General features: G+C 44.6%; 1 long non-coding RNA gene across 2 annotated transcripts in view; it reads left to right on the forward strand.

Moving 5' to 3' along the window:
- The first annotated feature begins 406 nt into the window (after positions 1–406).
- LOC141941466 (uncharacterized) overlaps positions 407–22,626 on the forward strand; it is a 37,868-nt gene continuing 15,648 nt past the window's right edge. Inside the window, exons 1-2 of one of the 2 annotated variants that reach the window (XR_012628335.1) lie at positions 407–527; positions 1,872–1,949. This is a non-coding gene — a long non-coding RNA (uncharacterized LOC141941466). The remainder of the gene's footprint in view (positions 528–1,871; positions 1,950–22,626) is intronic. The other variant, XR_012628334.1, reaches the window with a different exon arrangement.

Below are 22,626 nucleotides of genomic sequence, written 5' to 3' on the forward strand. Positions count from 1 at the left end.
TACATTTATCAGCATGGCTGAGTATTAGAAAAGTTATTAATGGAAAGAGTATGCAACTGTAAGGAGGTGATATTTAGTAACATGCACATGAAGTTTTTCTTCCATTAAAATGCTTCAGGCAAGAATGTATTGCTTGATTAGTTTTCTGGAGAGCAGATTTTCATTCATAATGCGAACACACATCTCAGCCACTGCTATTAATGTGAACATGCTCTAAAATGAAAATACGAAGAAGACAAAGCCAGGAAGCTGTCAGGGCAGCATAAAACAGCATCGGATCTTGACAAGGTGGGCTGTCCAGTCTCATAATAGTGTTTATGTACCATGCAAGGCACATGCTTGTGTGAGAGTCACTGATATCAGCAGAGTAGTCATTCACATAGCAGTCAAATTGGATCATCCAGTGGTCTTGGTGCTCCTCTCCAGTGTTTCTCTACAGTCCTTGGCTTTTAGGATGTTGTGGACAGAACTGCATGTTGCAACTTCCTGGGGACTGGATGACTGTTTCTCATCTGTTGGCTGAAGAGGTGAGTGATTTTTCCAGAGCTTACTTGGAAAGGAGGCTCATTACTGCAGTACCTTGCAGAGGGTTAGCCTTTGCTCTGCAGATTGCAGAACAATCTTGGTTGAGTGGAAGGTGAAATATAAAACAGAGCCCTCTTTCAAACGGACACTTTGTCTGGAAAATGCCAACTTCAATTTATTTTCCCTTCTTAGGGTCATCTGTGTTTCAGTATGTACGGCAGAGCCAGTGAGTCCCGCTGTTCAGCACTGTCACTCTGCTCAGTACAAAGCATGGTGGTTTGCACCCAGGCACACCACTATGCAGAGAGGAGAGCAGGTTAATGCTGCTCTGTTTGCATGTTGCCTTGGCCATATGAATGCATCAGCAGAGAGAGATAAATAACACAACAGAAACTGGCAATGAAGTGAAATTGCAGTGTCTTCTAGAAAGAGGATTGTATGAAGGGCTTGCTCTTCCCTTGTGGGTATGAGGTCAGCAGGAGAGTTAGAATGAAGGTGAAACACAAATGGCAAGGAGTAAAGGTAGTTTCTAGCAATGAAGGATGAAAATCCTCTGCCTTGTGAGCACTACAGAGGCTGAAGGGGCATCTTTTGCAGCTGATGGGTGAGCTTGTGTCCTTCCCAATCTTCACTTTGGTTCCTCTTCTCCCTCCTCAGTGAGTTCAGCCCTGAACAGCCAAGTATATCCTTCCCAGCACCACACTGAAACTAAATCCTTTGAGTGCAGTAGCTTTGAGGCACAGGGCTGAAGCTAAGATCAGCAGGCTGAGGCTTACATGACAAGTGGGTACCCAAATAAGAACAGCCAGCATATCTGTGTGAACTAGCAGAGTCTCCAGCCCGTCTGCCCTACAGAGAAATATGTGCTGGCTAATTAGAGGTACCAACTTCTAAATTGCTCTGCTGTCCTACTGGAATCTGTTCTTGGCAGTGCTCCCTTGACATCTGAGCTCAGAGCTCTGAATCTTTGCATGGGGGAACCCAACTGCTCCCAAAGGTTCCCCTCTGATCACCTCCCAGCCTGGCTGAGAAAGAAAAAAGACACATACATCACTGCCTTGATCCCCAGCTAACAATGTGACTGTGGCCAGGCTGACAAAACATAGTAGTTGAATAGTTTTTCCTTTAAAAACATCCACAATTCTTTTTCCTCTTAGATTCTAGTATTTCTGCTGCCATATAAGTTTTGGGATCAGGTAAATTGGAAATAGAATTGTTACCAAAAAAGTAAAAATTAACTGTTGAACTTAAAAATAAATCTATGAATTACTGTTCTTTTCCCCTGTTTGCATACTTCACTACTTCTGAGTTTCCTTCTGACATGGAAATTTCTACTGTGATTGCAGCCTGGCCAGGAAAGCTAAAAGCAGGAAATACAGATGGATAACTTGTTCACAGGAGAAGAAGAAGAGGTATGTGAAGAGGTAAACCTACATAAATATCTTAAGGCTAAGACACAGCTTGGAGTTGAATTAAGCTGCAATCCCTGTGCCTAGCTTTGCTCATTCAGTCCTTTCCTGTGTTTAGTGTAGTTGACAAAGTCCCATAAATTTCATGCAAGCTACAGGATAATTGAAGTTTCTGCTGTTCATGTTTGCCATTTCTCCCAAAGTACTGGAGGTCCTAGCTCCTGTTTTCTCCCTGCTGTAACACGAACTGCTTGACAGATTAATAGCATGTATTTTTTTATCTGTCTGCTTTTATAGTGTACTGTGAAACCTGGAAGTATTTTTATTGCCTATCATTTTCTCCAGAAAATGAGTGATTATTTGTCCTTTTTTTTTTCTACCATGAGAATTCAGGCTGGTATTGACACTTCCTGGGGCAATCTCTAGATGTAAGCACCTTTCACAGCAATATCAGCTTGCTCAACTACAATTCTGGGACTTTTTCATGTAGTGAATCCTTGGGTTCACAGGCAGAAATGTCACCTTACCACGCTAAGGAGAGAAAAGCTGTTCAGTCCCTCAGCCATTTTCCAGTCTGTGATTTTCACCCAGGTCTACAAATCCAGCTTCAAGCCTGTCTTGCCCTCCAATATACTGTGACATGTGTCTGTGCATCACCCAAAATCACATACATGTGTCTGCATGAGGAAATGAACTCATTATGTAGGGGGTCTGGAAGTGTTTAAACACGTAAGGTGTTATCTCAAAAGGCAGGAGTCACAGGGAGTTTCCTCTGAGCTTTCCCCATGAACCACATATCTCCAGTTTAAAGTTTTAGGGCAGCTCATGATCTGCAAGGCTTTGTGGCAGGGGCTTCTGAACTTCATCAGGTAAAAAGATGTTCTGCTGAAGGGGAAAGAGGAGATATATGGCATAAGCAGAACCAGGTTTGGAAGAGGAGTCAATGACCCAGAGGAACATTAGCTGATATCCTTAGAGAATCTTCAGATCCTTAAGGATTGTCAGAGTTTCATCAATCCCCAACCATCTGGTGTGATTTATATCCCATTTCTCCCATTTCCAGCTCAAGGCCAGGAGCTGGCTTGCAGCACATTTTAGTCTGAGTCATGGATGAGAGTTGTACCTAGGAGAATGAGGCTCTGTCTTGTGCAGGAGAGGAGACTTCAACCTAGTTCTTGCTTGTTCAGTGTCCTCTGGGCTGGACAGGCACCCAGATCTGGGGATAACAGGACATGGAACAAAGACAAGGAGAAATACTTGCTTCCAAAGACCACCTGTTGCATTTATTACAGAGTTAAAAATTGGTGAAGAGCATTTTGTGAAACTGCAGGGAGGTATCAAGGTGTTATGCTGATTTTGTGTCTTGGAGAACAACAATCTGTGCAAGAATTGTACAGGGGTGGTTCAGTTTAGAAAAGAAAAGACTAAAGAGGCATATGGTGAAAGCCTTACATTCATAAAAATCTGCTCTTTCTCTGCAGAAGGGCCATTAATTGTTCTTTGTGTCTTCTTGGACAGCACAAGATGTCAGGAACATCATGTCTGATAAAGAGAGCTAGGGTTGCCTCATGGGGATGGAGAGGCAGACCCACTTTGGCACTGGGCTAGCCAAAGGCACTGTAGGATAATTTTGGTTTCACAGAGAAAAGCACTGAATGTGCTGAAAGCTCTTCAGCATTCCATGGCTTTTGTGTTCAAGATATGGCAAGTTTTCACACCAAATTTGAAAAACTTTGTAGAAAAAAAAAAGTGAAGATAGACTGTGTACCTCAGGTCTTGTTCATGTGGCTGTGCTCACCAGCTACTATGTTTTGTGGGACTTCAAAGGCACCTGGATTTTGAAGGAGGGCAATTACTTTTCTAAGGCCTGAGAAAGTGGGATATATGAGAGTGGCTGCTGAATGTGCTCTTCAAGGGACCTGTTACTCAAACCAGATTGTTGCTTAAGGCATTCTTTCCACATTATTAAAAACACTGGAGGTCAACTCAAAACCTGAATTCTGTATGTTATGTATGGCCAGTGTCAAAACAAGGCAGGTGAGACAGATCTGCTTCAAGAGCCACCATCAAGGGCACCTGGAGCAGGGTCTCTGGTAGGAGCAAGGTGCACACACACAGCCTGCATATGAAGGTCCAAGGATGTCTCGGCCAGTGCAAGGGCTTACACTGACTTCAGTGTTCACAAAATCAAATGCACGGAAAAGAAAGCAAGTGACCAGGGGAAAAGCATGACATGGAGGAGGGAACAAAGGGAGGGAACCGAAGACATGAGAAACCCCAGAAATTCAAGTAAGCTGAATACTGAGATACTAGTTTTGGCCTGGGCTGTTGAAGGTTATCCACTGCTTGATTCATAGAGAATTTTTTTCCTACTCCTGTCTCAGTCTTTGATAGTTATTTGTGCTGTTAAGACATCTATTGTACAAGGAGCTGATTCAAAGCTCATGCCTCCAGTGTTCCTAGAGTCTTGAACTTCAGGACAGAAATACACACATCATATTTAATTCTTCTAGTCAAACTGACACTCTCCAGACCACTAGGATTAAAATATGGGCTTATGGTTTTCTTATGATTGGAAAATGAAAGTAAAATATCTTTATTCTCATTTCTCCCCCCTTCCAAAAAATCATATAATTAAGTATCTGTATCTACAGATGTCCCCTCCCTATATAGACACTATATCATATAATTAGCTACATGCTCAAATAACATCTAGATATTCAAGCTTAACCCATCAACATGAATATATCAGAAAAGGGAAATGCCAAGATAAAGAAACCAGTGTTGCTCTCATATTTTTAGACATATTTCTAGCTAAAAGCAATGCCACAATGATGGTCTTTTAACAGAAACATAAAGTTGTATCCAGTGGTTTCCACTCATGGAAACCCTCTCTCAGAGTTTGAGAAGTTTTCTTCTCAACAGAAAATAATGGGCTATCGCTCCTGTAGCATGGCACAAAATGTGGGAAATCCATCTTCTGCATTTCTTATGCTGTTTCCAACCTGCCACTCAGATCTCTGAAAAAAGGTACACCTCTGCTTCTCCATTTTTTGCTGAGGGATGCGAGAAGGACAGCAGTACAGCTCACAGCATCCTGAGTCAAGGAATTGGCACAGTGACAATTCAGGCATTTGGGGAACAATCAGCCCATTTGAAAAAAAAAAATTACATAAATGTGTGCTGGATAAAAACACTGGGAAACAAATTACAGAGAAAAGAGAAGCTGATATAATCGTTGTAAACAAAGCCAAGTATACAATTAGAGCTACTCAAGGCTTTTATTATGAGAAAGCCAGTTAATTCAACAAAATCCCTGTTCAGCTCTTTTTAAAAACAAACCAAAAAAATTCTGTGCCAGAGAAGCAAACTTTGTAGAGGAGCTATGTTTTATCTCCAGTGAAATTTAGTAAGGGAGTAGAGAGCAAGATTTTTTTTTTTCTGGAGAGCTGTTGTCGTGAGAAATAACTGGACATCACATATTAACATCAAACATAAGAATAAGGAATTGCAGCTATGAAACAGTCATTCTTTGAAAATGAAGCCTTCAATTTTCTTTTGTCAGGCTATCTGATCAGCTTTGCTTTTCCCCTGTGGCTGCACCATTGTTCTTCAGTATTGTGTGCCCCAACAGCACTGAAACACTCAGAGTGCCTGAAAAGCACCTTTATAATTTTGTGGCCAGAGAAATAGCAATGTGTCTGCCACAGGAACCCCACTGGTGGGTCTCATTCATGCAAGTGAGGCAAGAGCACCACAAATTCCTGGAATAAAAGCAACAGACATCCTGGACTGTGATATAACTGTTTTATAGGTAGATGGTTTTTACCTGGGTGGTTTTGCAGAGGAAAACAATGCAGTGAGACCCAGCAGCACATACAATTTAGGATGTAGGGAGATGGGAATATACGCTGTATGGGGCGCTTAAGTCTGGTGTTTGCAATGCCTGACTCCAAGCAGGACAGACATATTCATCTCCTATTAGCAAGAATTATCCTAAATAGGGCCAGGTGCATCAAGTTCATAGGTCGGGAGAGATGGGCTAATGCTGGCAGCACTGCCGACGCGTGATGGATGAGGTGCTGTGGTGCCCATGCTGTGGTGAGAGAGGCAGCAAGGGAGTGCACACCTTTTACCATTTCAGCACAAGCGGTGTGAGCCTGGGGAGCACCAGCAGTGCACTGCAACACTGCTCCAAACACGTGGCTGGTCCCAAATACATTGCAGGATGCCAGAAAATCCCCAAGGATTGAAGTGTCTTCGTCATCAGTTCTGCTGTCCAGGGGTGAAACCTATCGCTGTAAGTCATTGGGAGCAGCTCTCCAGATTACCTTTCACACGAAGAGGGTAGTCACTGCCTAGGATGTGGGGCACATTATGGAATGCAAGAAAAGACACTTTTGGAATTGCATGCGACTTACTATGGGATGCTTAGGGGAGGAAAACAAAGGGAGAAAAGGAGAGGGCAGTTTAGGTGATTTGGGGAGGAACAAGAATGGGAAAATAAAGGGGTAAGGGGATAGAAGGGCCAGTCACTTGTAAACAGTCAGTACACTTGTCTGGCTGTGCTCTGCAACCAGTTGCTGCTGTCTGTCCTATCTTCTTATAAACTTGCTTTCTAACTCTTTCCTAGGTGATGGACTCTGTTTTCTGTGCGCACATGTGTGTATGGGGGTGTGAGTGCAGCAGCTGAAGTTGACCGTGGGTCGGAGTGTGACAGGCGTGAGTGTGGGTGTGCAAGGGTGTGATTGCTAGCTGGGGCCAAGCCAGACCAGCCAGTAAGCAGGTGACATGGCCTGGGAGCAAGGGATGGGGGCCGTCTTTGAGGGTCAGCTCTGGGTGTGAAAGCACCAGTGTGTCTCTAGGGGCAAGAGCACAGCGGGGTTGGTCGTGGGATCAAGGGTGTCCTGACCAGCTGCATGTGCATGATGGTCTGTACCAGCAGCTGGAACAGGGCTACAGTCTCAGGGGGTCATATGGTCCCAGCAACTGGGGAGACTTGGATCTAGGGACAGCTACTGGGCAGACCAGGTGTCTGAGCTCAGATACTGGAGGGATCCACCTGGTATATTTGCATGTATGTTCTCATTAAGGAACCTTCATTCTGCTCAGCTAGAGAAGGGATTGAGATGAGGCTGCTGGTGCTCTTTGTGTTGATGTGAATGTCTGTTTGTAATCTCTGTGGCTGGCCATGTAAATAAATATATATGTGATATATAAAAGTGCTCTGTGTGCATGTGCCTACTGGGAAAACTTTTTTAGGCTCACTGTTGTTTGGACCTTGGGTCATGGAGCTGCAGCAGCCTTGCATCTCTCAGGCTATTGAATTCAGCATGCTGTATTTTCCTTGAGCAGTACCAAGATTTTATCTTGGCTGGGGAATCTCTAAAAACTATTGTGTTACATTTGTGCGTGTGGCATGGTTTTGGTAGTGGGGAAGGGGCTACAGAGGTGGCCCCTCTGAGAAACTTCTCGAAGCTTCCCCAGCTCTAAGTCAGACCCACCTCTGGTCAAGGCTGAGTCAATTAGTGACAGTGTCTGTGCCTCAGTGATAATGTATCTAAGAAGGGGAACCTGAGAGGAGGAGTTGTAGTTGTGAGGAAGGAAAACATCTGTGAAAATGACGAGGTCAAGTGGAAGGAAGGAGAGGAAGGGGGGGGAAGTGTGCCAGAGAAGAGAGCACCCTCCTGCAGCCCGTGGTGAGAGGGCAGGCTGTGCCCTTGCACCCATGGATGTCACTGGTGGAGCAGATGCTGACCTGCAGCCCATGGAAAACCCCACACCGGAGCAGGTGGCTGCACTCGAAGAAGGTCAGGACTTTATGGGAAGAAGCCCCCACTATTGTAGTTTGGTGCTGGGAGGACTGCAACACGTGGGGGTGACCCATGCTGCAGCAGCTTGGGAAGCACTGTGGCCTGTGGGAAGGACTCACATCAGAGAAAGTTCATGGAGAACTGTCTCCTGTGAGAGGGACCCTATGCTGAAGCAGGGGAAGAATGCAAGGAGTTCCCCCCCACCTTGAGGAGGAAGAAGCGGTGAGACTGACTGTGTCCCCCATCCCCTGCCCCCTGCATTGCTGGGGGGAAGGAGGTAGAGAAATCAAGAGCAAAGCTGAGCCCTGGAAGAAGTGAGGGTGGAGAGAAGGTGTTTTTAGAATGTGGTAATGCTTCTCACTGTCCCGCTCTGTCTGTTAAGTGTTGCTGTTGTTACTGTCTGAATCAAATTTATGTTCTTTTTCTTCCACTAACAAGTCTGTCTTTTGCCTGTGACCATTAATGGGTGAATCATCCCTCCCTGGCCTTATCTCAATTCCTGAACCTTTTTCTTCATTTTCTCCTTCCCAGCTCTGGTGGGGAAGGGGGCAGTGAGCAGCTGCGTGGTGCTCAGTTGTCCTCTGGGCTCAAACCACAGCAACTATGTAGTCCCTGCTGAACTTGCCTGAGCTGTTCCTTGAACTCAGCCCTATTTCTTGGGCTAACATGGAGGCAGGTTAACAAAGTAGACAGTTTTTAGAGCTGGTTAAGGTGCTTCAGAGAGGATCACAAGTTTACTCCCTCTTCTCAATTGGTAGATCCATCTTCCTTTCATGCAAGATACTCTAGGAAGCTGTTGGATTGCTCATGATTTGAACTTTATGGAAAGTTGAGCAAAGTGTGCTGTGGCTCACAGCCAGCAATAATCAGGGCAGGAGTTTGTAGAGACTCTGAACTTCAATTTGAAAAGTAAAAAAAAAAAAAGAAATTAAACATGAATGGAGTTCTGTGGCTTACTGAGCAACAGCAAAATTTCTGACACTTCTTGTCATCTGGGTAATGAGAAGGACATTTATACAACAGGAACACTGTCATAGGGTGAGTTTCCTTCATGGTCTGTCTAAACAAACCCAGATGTTTAAGGAAAAGAAACCTTATTACAATTAGTGCTGGTTAAGAACTTTTGGATGGTGTGTTTACTGCCTATATATCTGTAGTTCATCAAAACTGAAATTTTGTGTGAACATGCCCTGCACATCCCAGACCAGCTAAAAACATTGAAGTTTTCAGCTCCCTGCCAGACTGCTGGCACCTACACTCTCAGGCTACAATTTTGCCACCGGCAACACAGAGCTGATGCTTTCCTGAGGGCCTCAGAGAAAATATAACAAATGTTTTGCCTTCTCCGATGTCAACTCACTGTCCTGATGACCAGAAATGTCCCTAAAGCCAGCTTTTCTTAAACCTTGCCACTTCTGGGAGCAGTAGAGCAGAAAAAAGGGGAAGCAAAAAACCCTAGTAGAGGAAAGAAAGAGTGCAAAAAACCCCAAATAGATTTCCTGGTCTCCTCTGGGAGAGAGCAGACATCCTGACAAATGGATAGGGTCATCCTTTATGTATTGTGTGTTTTGCTTGTAGCTTGTCTTTGACATACGATTTACCATTAAATATCTGCCTTCTGTCCTTGAAAAGCACTCTGTATTTCAAAAGGAACAAAAACATCCTGCTGAGGTAATATTCTAGGCTATTCAGTGCAGCCAGCTGTCTTGCTGAACTGTATCTCTTAGGACCTTTTGAGGCGGGGTTGTCTTAATTGTGAGCCACTCTGCGGTATATGCAGCTGCCTGAATTGGATACCTCTCAAGGAGGAAAGATGATGAGCTGCTGCTGGGAAAGATGTTTTTTTGGAGGCCACAGCACTGTGTTTCCTCTTCACTGTCTCTACACAAGTACAGTCCCAGCAGCTCTGAGAGCTGTTGGGCCTTAAAAGCATTGTGAGCTCTTGGGAAACGGAACAAGAAAACACCTCTGAAAAGCTCTTGGGGACATCAATTCTAAGCCTTTGTCTGGGTAGCAGGTCAAATGTCACTTTGGTATGTTACTATTACTTCTTTCACTCATCTGGAAGAAAAAACACGAGCAATTTAACCTCGGTTTTTCTATAGGTCCCATGGCTGCAGCCTGTGTAGAGGAAGCTCTGCTATATTAATAAATAAATGTCATCTCTTCAGAGGTAGCTGAACAGCCCCACAACACTATCACAGGTGTCACATAAATGCTGCAATACAACATATGGTTTTCAGTTGATCTTACCAATGTTTAACTTGGTCTTTCCCACCTTGTTACTTTGGTTTGATTAATTTATGGGTAAGGTTATTAATTTTTATAAAGTTTCACTTGCAAAGATTTTCAGTGACAGGGTGAAACTGCCTTGTCTGTATAGTCTATGCATCCGTCAGAACATTCTGCCACCATTTACTGGCCTGAAGTCCTGTGAAAATCTGGCTTATGCTTAACTTCTTCCTTGAACACTGAGCATTTCTTCCTAAACTTCTTCCCGGACCTCCCACTCTCCCTTACTTGCAGTAGTCTGTGAAAGACTCCTGAATAATTCAATAGTACAAAGCAACTGTCAGTACCTTTGGCCCAGCACTGTCCAAAGAAGAGCCATGCAGTATCAGAGGCTTCACCACATCCTCACCCGTCCCTTCAGGGACACATAAAACTGACCATTTCTTTCTCCATAAAAAGACCTCCAACTTCTATTAAGTGTAGCTATGCTCTGTGTGAAGCAAGCAGTTAACTCCCAATAATCTCAGGCAGCAGCCACTTTCCCACACTTGCCAAGCTGATGCCAGAGTTTGCAGTCAGCAGAGGCAGCCCTGTGTATTGACATTAACTATACATCCCTGTCCATCTTAGATATATGCTTATATGTTGTATTGGGTTTGTGTGGTGGGGTTTTCAGTAGCGGGGGAGGGGGCTACAGCAGTGGCCCCCTGTGAGAAGCTTCTCAAAGCTCCCCTGGCTCCAAGCCAAACCCACCTCTGGCCAAGGCCAAGCCAATTAGCAACAGTGGCTGTGCCTCTGCGATAACATATTTAAGAAGGGGAATCTGGGAGGAGGAGTTGGAGTTGTGAGGAGGAGTTGTAAGGAGGACACCTATGCCAACACCAAGGTCAGTGGAAGAAAGGAGGTGGAGGAAGGGGGGGATGTGTGCTGGAGCAGAGACCTCACCCTGTATCCCGTGATGAGATGGCAGGGCTGCCTTTCTCCCACCCATGGAGGTCACTGGTGGAGCAGATGCTGACCTGCATCCTGTGGAAGACCCCATGCTGGAGCAGATGGCTGCACCCAAAGAAGGTCAGGACTATATGGGAAGAAGCCCCCACTATTGTAGTTTGGTGCTGGGAGGACTGCAGCACATGGGACAGACCCATGCTGGAGGATCTCGGGAAGAATGCATCCCATGGGAAGAACTCACGTCAGAGAAAGTTCGTGGAGGACTGCCTCCTGTGAGAGGGACACCACGCTGGAGTAGGGGAGAAGGCGAGGAGTCCTCCCACCGAGGAGGAAGGAGCGGCGGACTGACCGCACGCCCCCATCCCCTCTCCCCCTGCATCACTGGAGGAGAGGAGGTAGAGAGATTGGGAACAAACTGAGCCCGGGAATAAGGGAGGGGTGGGGAGAAGGTATTTTTAAGATGTGATAATGTTTCTCACTGTCCCACTCTGTCTGTTAAGTGTTGGTTTTGTTAGTGTTTGAAATAGTGATGTTCTTTTTTCTTCTCCCAACGTATCTGTGTTTTGCCAATGACTGTAATGGGTGAGTCATCCCTCCCTGTCCTTATCTCAATTCCCAAGCTGTTTGCTTTATTTTCTCTTTCCCATTCCTGAGGGGAAAGGAGTGAGTGAACAGCTGCATGATGCTCAGTTGCCCTCTGGGCTCAAACCACGACACAAGTGCATATGCATACCCTGTTGATGAACATGTTTCCCTCTAAAACTCACTTTCCTCATTAAAAAATGCTCAGAGGACACCTCCTTCTTATAGAACATTGAAAACTACCAGTGGTGTACCATTAACTTATCAGTGGAAGTTTTATACGACAGTTCTGGCTCTGTTTTCATGCCAGCCCTACAGAGTTGCTGCGGTAAGGTGGGGCTCTGCACCACATCTTCTTTCCAAAACATTTCCAGAAAAATGCCCTTTGCCAACAACCAAAAAGGCTGACTCCAGCTACCCCAGTGTAGGTCTTCCTTTGAGCATGGGCAGATTTCAACATGATGGTGCTAGAAGCTAAGCTTCTGATAGGATTTGTACGTACGCTCCCTGTGCTGTGCAGTGAAGTTGTGGATGGCTGCAGAAGTGCCCCGGGAAATATGCCCTCACTGTGAAACAACTCATGGGGAAAACCAATCCCAACCTGCTGCACTGAGCACAATGGGCTTCTTCCAGTACAGCCCTTCATGTGAACCCTGCCTGGAGTCTTGCTTTGCCACTGGTCCTTGTTTACTTATCTTGCAGGACAGCAGTTGATAACAGCACGCACACACACGTATAGATATATATTCACATATACACACATTCACATGCAGAGCACATCACTGGGAATGATGCTACTTTATGTGTCTCCCTAAATCATTTACAAGCTCTTTAAAATGAGGGGATTCCTGCTCCAGTATACAGCATCATCTTCTAGCACTACTACAGAAATAATGTAGCTGCTGTTAATTATCAGCCAAGGGAAGGGTTTATACATTAAAAACAATTCTTTAAGAGAGCTCTGTATCTCCCGGATCTTATCTTTCCTGTAAGAATGACAAAATGCTTTGCAGGACAGGAAGGGAAATTCCCACATACACTTCTCCTGAATCCACAAGATGAATTTTAATCTTTTATTTGTTGGTGATCCCTAAAACCATGGATTTTACTGTGCTGAACTCAGACTTCTTCTAGCTTCTCTTCTGACTTTTATTTCTGCCCTGAAATTCAGATTGTCTAGCTAATGAGCTTAAGCATGGCTGTCAGGAGAGTAGCTGTAGTGCAAAAGAGAGAAAAAGCTCCAGTTTGCTTCTGGAACAGACTTTTCTGTCTATGGTAGAGAAGAAGATGCTCTGGTTTATAGCAAATGAGCCTTTCCAAATGAATTTGGCTGGGCATGCAATGGCATCTTCCTGTCACTGAAAAATAAATTCCCCCTGAAAAATTCCCTTTTGATAAACAACTCTCAGAGTGACTTTGTTAGGTCAGAATTTAAACAAGAAGTCTCCTGTCTGTAGCAGGCCAAAGTCAGGGAAAAATAGTGATGGTTCTCTCAGCTATACGCAGCTGGGTTTTTTTCATCCTGGATCTCCTGTCTTCACAGCATGGTATGCTCCCAAAGCCAGATGCTCTGAGCATGCTTCATGGGCAGATGCTGCTGCTGCTCTGGTTAACTGATCAGGAGGCAAAGAAAAGCTCTGTTGTGAGCAAATAGTTAGAGCTGGGTGTCTGGCGAGCTAAGCACAGCCCCTGGAAGAGCTGCCTTCTTGGCGTCAGAGCAGATATCCTTTTCAAAGATATGTTCCAGTTTCACTAGCCTGGGCCACCGCTTGTCTGCTCCATGGGGAGGGGACGTCCCCTCTGCTCTGAGCAGGCTGGGTGAAATGCCGTGCTCTGTTTGATACAGGATGACAGGGCTTTGCAAGCCACGGCAGGACTTTTGGGCCATCAGCTGAGGAGTCCCAGGTCTGGAAACAGAGCAGGAACTTCCCTGAGGACCAAGAGCCACTCAGGCTAGTGCAGAGAGACATGGATTTTCTCTCTGCCCATGGGTGATGCAGCCTGGCCAAGCAGCAATAACATTTACCTACCTGTAGTGTATAATGTGCTACAGACATGAACAGTGTCTGTGAAGCCCAAGTGGGCAGGCAAGCTTAAACCTACCTGACACCCCATTAGGGACTTTTCTTTTGGCATCTTGATATCTTTTAAAATCTGATATTCCACAGCCATTGGATGTGCAGGTGTTGCTCCTGAGTGGCTGGTGCAGAACATGAGCCAAGTGCAGATTTCCCCCTGGACACTACTGACATCCTTGCTGCCATTCCTTGTTTCACAGGCCGGTGAGAGCTTCCTAAGTTGTGACCTGCTTGCACACATCCCAGATATGTTAACTGCCATTACAGTTTTATTCTCAGCCCACTGAGCCTATCAAAGAATAGAAACACACCTTTCCAGAATTTCTACCCTTGGAATTAGCAGAATTTTTTTTCTTTTGGATATATCTGTGCAAATTTGGCAGGGTCAGGAGACTCTTGTCCCAGCCTGAGAGTCATGAGGACAGCCTATTTGTCTACTCTTATGATTTCTGGAGGAACAGGACACCAACATGATCAAGATGCTTCTGTCCTAGACCAAGGGATCCTTCCCAGAGCCCGAATCTGTGGATAAGTGAAGCTCTCTCAGCTTTGAATTGGAATCTGTTGAAAGCTCACCAGTCTCAAAAGGCCTGCTCCACTGTCTTGGTCTCACAGAGGTCCAACTGTTGGCTAGATCAAATGTTCAACATAGCCCTAATCCACAAATCAAGTTGTTCTTTCCCTCCATTTCCCAGTAATTTCCCAAAATGTATCTTCCCAATATATTGTTTGCTACCAACTCACCTATAATATATGCTCCATTTCCCTTTAGAATGGAGGCCCATTCACACTCTGTGGCACTGCTGAAAGGTTTCCCAAAGAAGGTGGTACTGCTGTCGTCTTCTTTTTCCAGACTACACATCTATAGCAGCACCTTGTAAACTCTTGCTCCATCCTATAATCTGTTTCAGCCTTTTCCAAGTGATGGGTATTGTCTTAGTGTTTCTGCAGCCAATAAACCTTGGGGTGGGAGCTGTGAACACACAGGTACCCTTACACAGAGCTCTTCAAGTTTTATTTCATCCAGATCTCTTTTGTTTCCAGAATTTGCCCTTTCAATCCCATCCATCCATTTAAAAGCATCATTTGGCTGTGCAAGGCTTCCTCTGCTTGGCAAATGAAAACTTTTGTCAAAAATTATTTATGAGTCTGTTTTTTTCCTCAATCCCCTTTGTTCCATCCTAATCAACATTACCTGTTTTGTTCCACTGTTATGTGTACTACTCAATTTTGTGTGCTGTTGCTATCCCTTCCTTCCCGAATGTTCATGAATGTGATGAGGTGTTTCCAAACCAATTTCAGAAATAAAGCTCAATTGTCATCTTTTTGACAGTCAGTGATACCTTCCGACTACTTAGGGAGGGCAACTGAGCCAACCATGAGAAGCAAATTTCAGGGAGAGGGACAGGAGAAGGGAGGCAGGCAGGCAGGCAGGCAGAAAGAAAGAAAGAAAGAGAGAAAGAAAAAGAGGGAGAGAGTCTGCAATCCCACAGTGAGACAGAGAATCTGAGTCTATGGAAACTGGGTGAATTATTGATGAAATAATAAAACTTTTAAGGGATTTATGTGCTAATTAATAATAGAGTTAATTTTTATTAAATGGCAAACTCTCAGCTTATGCCATCCAGCACTGCCATGCTGAAAGCAGCTCTGCTTTCTCCTGCTCCAGGCTATGCTAAAGGCTCACAGGGATTATCCCCAGAATTCACACACAGGTGCTTTCAGATTCCTTCCACATCTCTTTTCTTATCTGTACATTAATCTCAGCAGAAAAGAAAGTGAAGTCAGGAAACTGTAGTATATTGCCCCAGTGTGAAAAGTCTTAGCTACATGACTACATGCAGTTCAAAAAGAAAATAGTTGAGAGAATGAAAAATTGGGTTTGCCTTCACTTTTAAAACCTGGGGGCTGCAGAGGCTTACAGATATGGGAAGCATCTTGCAATGTGAGTCTGATCAACTCACAGAAGAGAGTTCAAGAAATTAGCATTTTTTGGTTTTGAGGTGGATTACTAAATATTGCAGTGACTTTCTTAGGAACGAGGAAGGTCTCCATCACTTGAAATCTTGGATCAGACCTCTTCTGAAGTGATATGCTTCAATTCAGCAAGAAGTTGTCAGATTCAGTCATATAGTCTTTAGATGGAAAGGAAAAAATTAATTCTTCCTGTTCTCTGATCAGACTGGAAGGTTATTGCAACCCCATGCTATTTTCTTTCCTGTGAGCTGTTGATTAACATGTTGAAGATATTCTAGGATTCTAGCTTTTAGAATCATAGGAAGAGCTTGTTGAAGAGATCAATTTTTATATGGAAAGGAAATATATTCTCTCAGACTAGCTAATGTTATCAGAAGAAACAGACCCAGTTTGGGGTGCACAAACTCTTCTTCAGAACTGAAAAGAAAAGTAGTAACTTTCAAGAGGAGTTCAGTTTGGGAGTATCTGTTCTGAGGGTACAGGGTGTGACATTTTCTCTAGTGCTGAAGGTGCTTTCACCTGCCTCCAGATTGTTTGCAGGCAAGGAGTTTCCCAAGAGTAGTTGTACAGACACAACCAAAGAAAGAGTAAATTACAAGATGGGAAAGGAACGTGCGAGTTGGGTCAGGCTAAAAACTGGTTCACACTGACTTGGCCATCAAAGAAATAAATTGTAAATTAAACTGAATTCTGATCATTGCTTAGATGATTTGAGAAAAATGGTGTGTGGTGACCTTAGCTGGCTGCCAGGTGCCCACCAAGCTGCTCTATCACTCCACCTCCTCAACAGGACAGGAGGAGAAAATAGGACAGGGATGAAAAGCTCCTGGGTTGAGATAAGGACAGGGAGATCACTTACTAATTACCATCACAGGCAAAACAGACTCAACTTGGGGAAAACTAATTTAGTTTATTGCCAGTTAAGCAGAGCAAGATAATAAGAAACAAGAACAAATCTAAAAACACCTTCCCCCCACCTCTCCCTTCTTCCTGGGCTCAACTTCACTCCTGAATTCTCTACCTCCTCCTCCTGTGTGGCACAGGGTGATGGGGAGTGGGTGTTGCGGGCAGTTCACAACACCTGGTCTCTGCCACTCCTTCCTCCTCACACTCTTCCCTTGCTTCAGCATGGGGTCTCCTGATCTAGTGTGTAACCCATGGGATACAGTCCTTCATGACTTTCTCCAACGTGGGTCCTTCCCACAGGCTGCAGTTCTTCATGAACTGCTCCAGCATGGGTTGCTCCAGCATGGGTCCTTCCCACGGGGTGCAGTCCTTCAGGAACAGACTGCTCCAGCATAGGTCCCCAGCGGGGTCACGGGTCCTGCCAGAAAACCTGCTCCTGTGTGGGCTTCTCTCCATGGGCCGTGGTTCCTGCCAGAAGCCTGCTCCAGTTTGGGCTCTCCACAGGTCACAGCTTCCTTCAGGGCACATCCACCCACTCCAATGTGGGGTCTGCCAAGGGCTGCAGGTGGAGATCTGCTCCACCGTGGACCTCCATTGGCTGCAGGGGAAAAACCTGCCTCACCATGGTCATCTCCATAGGCTGCAGGGAAATCTCTGCTCCAGCGTCTTGGAGCACCTCCTCCTCCTCCTTCTTCACTGACCTTGGTGTCTGCAGGGCTGTTTCTCTCACATTTTCTCACTCCTCTCTCCTAACTGCTGTTGCTCAGCATTTGTTACCCTTTCTTAGATATGTTATCACAGAGGTGCTGCCACCGTTGCTGATAGGCTCAGCTTTGGCCAGCTGTGGGTCCATCCTGGAGCTGGCTGGAAGTGGCTCCAACATGGGGGCAGCTTCTGGCATCTGCTCACAAAAGCCACCCCTGCATCCCTCCCACTACCAAAACCTTGCCACATGATACCCAATACATGGTGTTAGACAGTTTTGGAGAAAGTGATACAAATGTTATTTGTTGAATAGAACAAGAGACAGTTATTCACAGAGTTACAGACTCACCGAAATACTGGTCAGAGGGGATCTGCTAGGAGCAGGGTTCTCACCAAGTGCTAGATCAGGGCAGCTGTGGTTTTACCTATGTGAGTTTTGAAACCCTCCAAAGATGGTGATCCCCCGTCTTGCCAATGACTGGGGATCATCCAGGGAAAAAGTTTTTCCAATGCCCAACCTGAACATCCCAAGCTGCAACTGTGGCCATTGCCTCTGTTACACCACCTGAGCCTGCTGAGGGGAGTTTGGCTGTTATCTTGGTAATTACCACCCAAGCTGTAGGCTGGGATTAGATGTCCCTTTGGCTTCTGCTTTTCCAGATTAATCCATTCCATTGCCCTCCACCTCTCCTTGTATTTCACGTATGCCAGATCTGGATCATTTTGGTAGGGACCAAATGGACCAGCAGTTTGTGGAGATGGTGTGTGTCATAAATCCAGTACCACTTTTGCAAGCCTGATTTTACAGATTCAGTAACCAGCAGAAAATTTCAAAGGTCTACCTCAGTACTGTACTGTTGTTCTGGCCAGGGTCAGTATCCCATTGTCAAGCATTGGGTTCATGGTGCATATGCAAGGTGACAGAGGCCCAGCACCAAGCTGTGAGAGCCAGGTACAGACAGATGTGGAGCAGCCCTTCAGGCCACATGTGCACCAAGAGAGTCATTGCAATATGCTGTGGGAAACAGTGTTCCATGCTGTGAAGTCAGGTATAAAAACCTGGACCTAGTGGAACTGGTTCTTCTAGATCATGGGATTACAGCAATTGGAGAAGTGCAAGTGGCATCACGCTTTCGAACAAGGGCGTCTGGGATTTAAGTTTTACTCTTCAAGAATGAAATTATTTTGTTTTCTGACATTCTTGGTCAAGCAACCGACTAGTGCTGGTGGGCATCATGATCTCAAAATAATCCTGAAGTGAGGGCAGCATTGTTGCTGAAGTGGTGAATCTGCCATAACTCTGATTTCTTTTTTATCCACCCTAGACTAGCTACAAGTTAGCAGCAGTAGACAGAGCTGTTTGCCTGCATCTTCTCCCCAAGTGTTTTGCAAAGGATAAGCTATGTCATTCAGTTTTGAGTTTATTTTAAGTCAGCAATGAAGCTTTTGTTTCCTGGAACAAGAATGTGTGGAAAAGATCAACTGCTCTTGAAATCCATGCTCATGAAATCCTTTTAACACCTCATAACCAGAGTGCACAGAAGATAGTAGAAGAGTCTGGTAAAAATAAATTAGCAAGAAACAATAATGAAGATTTTAAAAATGGAGCTCTGCTAAGCTGCTTAGAGAAGGACATTTAAATCTTCTTTTTGAAGTTGTACATTCACAGATTTATACACTATTACAAAATTAATCAGGGTTCTGTAATGTTTAATATCAACTTTTGTCATTACTCATAGCTGCATAGCCTTTGACATGTGTTACATTCTGTTATTTTTCTTTATCAAGAATTTAACATATTTTTGTTTTAATTTTATGCAGTGCTTTTATTTCCCTCTTGAGTATTTTAAATTTATTCCATGTTTTATTCACCCACTAGTGAACTTCTTATTTCCTTTGAGAATCATAAAAAAAGCCTTTATTCATCTAACAGGGAGAGTCCAGATGTCTCCAGCTAAACTGATGATGTATTTTGCACAAACCTATAAAATCAGGGCATTAAACAACTCTAATCCCCTTCCCCCCAAAGGAATTATATTAGTGTCACAACAGTGTAACCAGATTTGGGTTCTATCTCATTGTCTTCACTCTAGTTTTAAGTTCTCATTCAGATCAGCGGGCCTGGGAAAATATTAGTGGATAAGGTATTTAGACTGGAATTTAAGAACAGCTGAAAGGGGTTATGTACACAACTCTCATTTCACTCTCATTCTATAGGGCCAGGAAAGAGCTGTAGGATAGGATTTCTTTAGAAATAAGAAATATTTGGAATATTCTTACTATCCTCACAAATATTCCATTTCTCCTTCATGTTTTGGGTTAAAATACATTGTTTATGTTCTGTAAATTGGCACAGATCTCCACAATTATGTTGTTATATTCTAGAACTAACAACTTGTCTGTCTTTCTGCTTTAAAACTTCTCAGACTTTAATATATTTGGAAGTCAGAATCTGGAATTAGCTGTATCACTGACACTAAGCCTAATATGTACATTAAAATACATTTATACATCAGATTTTCTATCTGCAGCACCAAAATTAACCTCCTGCTGCCCCACAGTGCATTTCACCCAGGTTTTCCCTACTTACTTTCTGTCTTTCCTTGTACAAACCTTTGCCTCCATAAAGGTGACAGTGAGTAAGATATATACAGAGCCATGAATCTTAGCTGTGGACAGTGGCTCAATTTATACGTGTAGCTGCAGAACTGGTGTGTTTGTGTGACTACATAATCAGCAGTAAGTTAAATATACTGCTGTTTGTGTACCTACCTGCCTCTCAGTTCAACAGTTCAAAAACCCGGAAGCCTTATAGAATGCACCCAAATCAATATCTGCCCACTTATTTTTCAAGTGCCTGCAGCCACATGCACATCCCTGTGGCATAATTAATTGCTCAGAGCCTGGATAAACCTTCACTTTCTCCTTTGCACATTCTAAAGATGGTAAGAACAAACTTGTTGCTCCATGAGAGATGATGCAGCCTCCAGCTACAATTCAGCACACCCCTTGGATTCATGACCATGTCTGCCCACAAAACCAGCAAGAGCGTGACCATCCCCATCAGCTTTGCAGCCTTTGCATGCAGGCCTTGAATATTTGAGTCCCTACCATTTTAGCCATGCTCCATCTACATGGAGTGCAATGGCATGGCCCCTCTCTTCTTGCAGGTTTTAAGAACGTGCCTTTGGCATTACAGTGTTTGGGGCAACACTGTAAGCCTGAACAGCCACTCTCTGCTGACTTGAAACTCGAAGCTACCTGATTTTTGGTTGTTGAAAATCAGGGTGAGGGGGTACTGATGAGTTGTTGCAGGCAAAGAATCTCTGGACTGCTCCTGATGCAGACTGTGCATTTTGGAGGCAATGCCTTAATATGCTGGGCTTTAGCATGGTTTGCTAGGACACAAGGCACACGTGATCGTGCTGCCTGTCAGTGAGTTGCACTTCTGAGCACTTGAGTCTCTTGATCAATCTTACCAAAATTTGACAGTGGTCTCACAGATACCAAGTCCCTTGAAATTTTGTGAAACAGGATGGACAGGGATAGAGCAGTCTTTACCATGGCACCAGTGAGAAGATCAGCCCTTGTGAGACATCAGGGGAGACACATGTTTGGTCTCAGGCATACTACTAGGCAAGATACACATTTTCAGAAGAGAAAAGACTTTGAGGAACCATGCCATTTGTGACATGAAACTAGGCCCTGTCCTCCCCAGATTGGCTGGTAATGGGGTAATCCAGATCTAAAAGAGGCTACAGCTTCCCAGGGCTTGTGGCATCTCCAATAGCGAAGAGTGGTGGTGATCCCCTGGGAGATGTCTGTGACTCTCAGGTGTGTGATGTAAGTGGAAGTAGACAACTGGGCTCAGTTGTCCATCTGGGGACTGGTCACTTCAGGATATGCCATGATTTCTTCTTAATAGTCACAGGAAGCTCTTCTTGCATATACCATGTGTACAGAGAATATCACGTATGCAGCATCTGAGTGTTTTTGGACAAGCCCCATGCACTGTCCCATTTCCATTGCCTTCGCCTTTTGGATTCTCACCACCCAGGCACCCTCCCTCTGCACACAAAGTTGATCCTGTTTGTTATGTCTCTTCTGGTCCATGCAAGGTCCAACAGCATGCCATGCATGCAGTCTTCCCTTTGTTTCTGGGCTTTATTAGGACAGTGGCTTTGTTTTCTTTGGCAAGGAGAGTTCATATTAATGATCTATTTTGAGTTTTATTTCTTTAATACAGCCAGTGGTCAACAACATATGCTACCTCTGTGCCTGCTGACAGTGTAATTAGGTGCCTGTTTTCTCCAACAATGACCTCTCTTCCTCCTCCAAGTCCTGACCTGATAAATAAAACAAGTCCTTTGGTTACCTGAGGACAGCTACACAGTCCAGGTGCAGGTGGGAATGGTGTCAGTTCACTGCCCACCGTGCTTGGCCCTGAGTGAGGGAGCACATCAGTGCTGGTGGAAGAGAGAGCTGGAGAGAAGCGGAAGAGCTCAGTGTGAAGCAAGTGAGGAGTGAGCCAAGCTGGTCGCTACTGGGAGGTGGTGCAAGCTTTGGTGTAGGGTTGAGACAACAAGGCTTTCTCTGGCTTTCCTGGTGCTGGATTTTGATCTGGAAGGAGGCACAGCACAAGGATTCCACCCAGAGCCAGTGGGACAGGAGGTGGATATGGAGCAAAGACACTGACAATGTTGCCCAATCTTCAGGGCACAGCATTTTGGAAATGCCCTCCTCCCCCCACCAGTGCAGCTGTGGAGTGTATTACCCAGGTGAAGCCATGGCCAGGGGTGTTGTGGGCATCTTAGGAAAACAGTACTGATGCACCACAAGCCCCTTCGTGTGCAGATTTAGCCACCAGCCCTGCAACCATGCAAGAGCAAAACGTCTGCTATGCTGTGGTGTACAGGCCAACCACACCAGCTGTGCTCATCTTTAGTGCATGTGCACTACCCTAGGCACATTGTTAAACAGCCAAAACATAGAGATGGAGTTTCTCTGGAATTTCTATCAGCTTTGGACAAAACCAAGAGCCTCTCTGTAAAAATACTTTAAGCCTTGCTTGGTTGTGGGTCATCTCCTTCCCACAGCTTCTCACTCAGGCAATGGCTACTACAGGGATCCTGGTGTTTTCCTTCATCAGACAGCTTTGTGGTAGGCCTGCAGATGTTGAGGTTTTCTGTACAGCCACTTCCCAGTGAACCAGCCCCACCTGTTCATTCTAACACAGCGTAGGTAGAAAGATGGAAAAAACAGAGATAATATTTTCTTCCTTCTGACTCCTAGGGGCTAAACCATAAACACACATTAAGCACATACCTGTAATTTATCTCTTTATAAGCTAAATGTTCCTTGTAGAAATTAATTTTTAAAAAACACTTTGGTTCCCAGGTTTTTTTCCCTAGATTCTTTTTTATTTTTTCCCATTACAGAATAGATGGA

Source organism: Strix uralensis, chromosome 3 (genome assembly GCF_047716275.1).
Source record: "Strix uralensis isolate ZFMK-TIS-50842 chromosome 3, bStrUra1, whole genome shotgun sequence".
In the NCBI taxonomy this organism is placed as follows: domain Eukaryota; kingdom Metazoa; phylum Chordata; class Aves; order Strigiformes; family Strigidae; genus Strix; species Strix uralensis.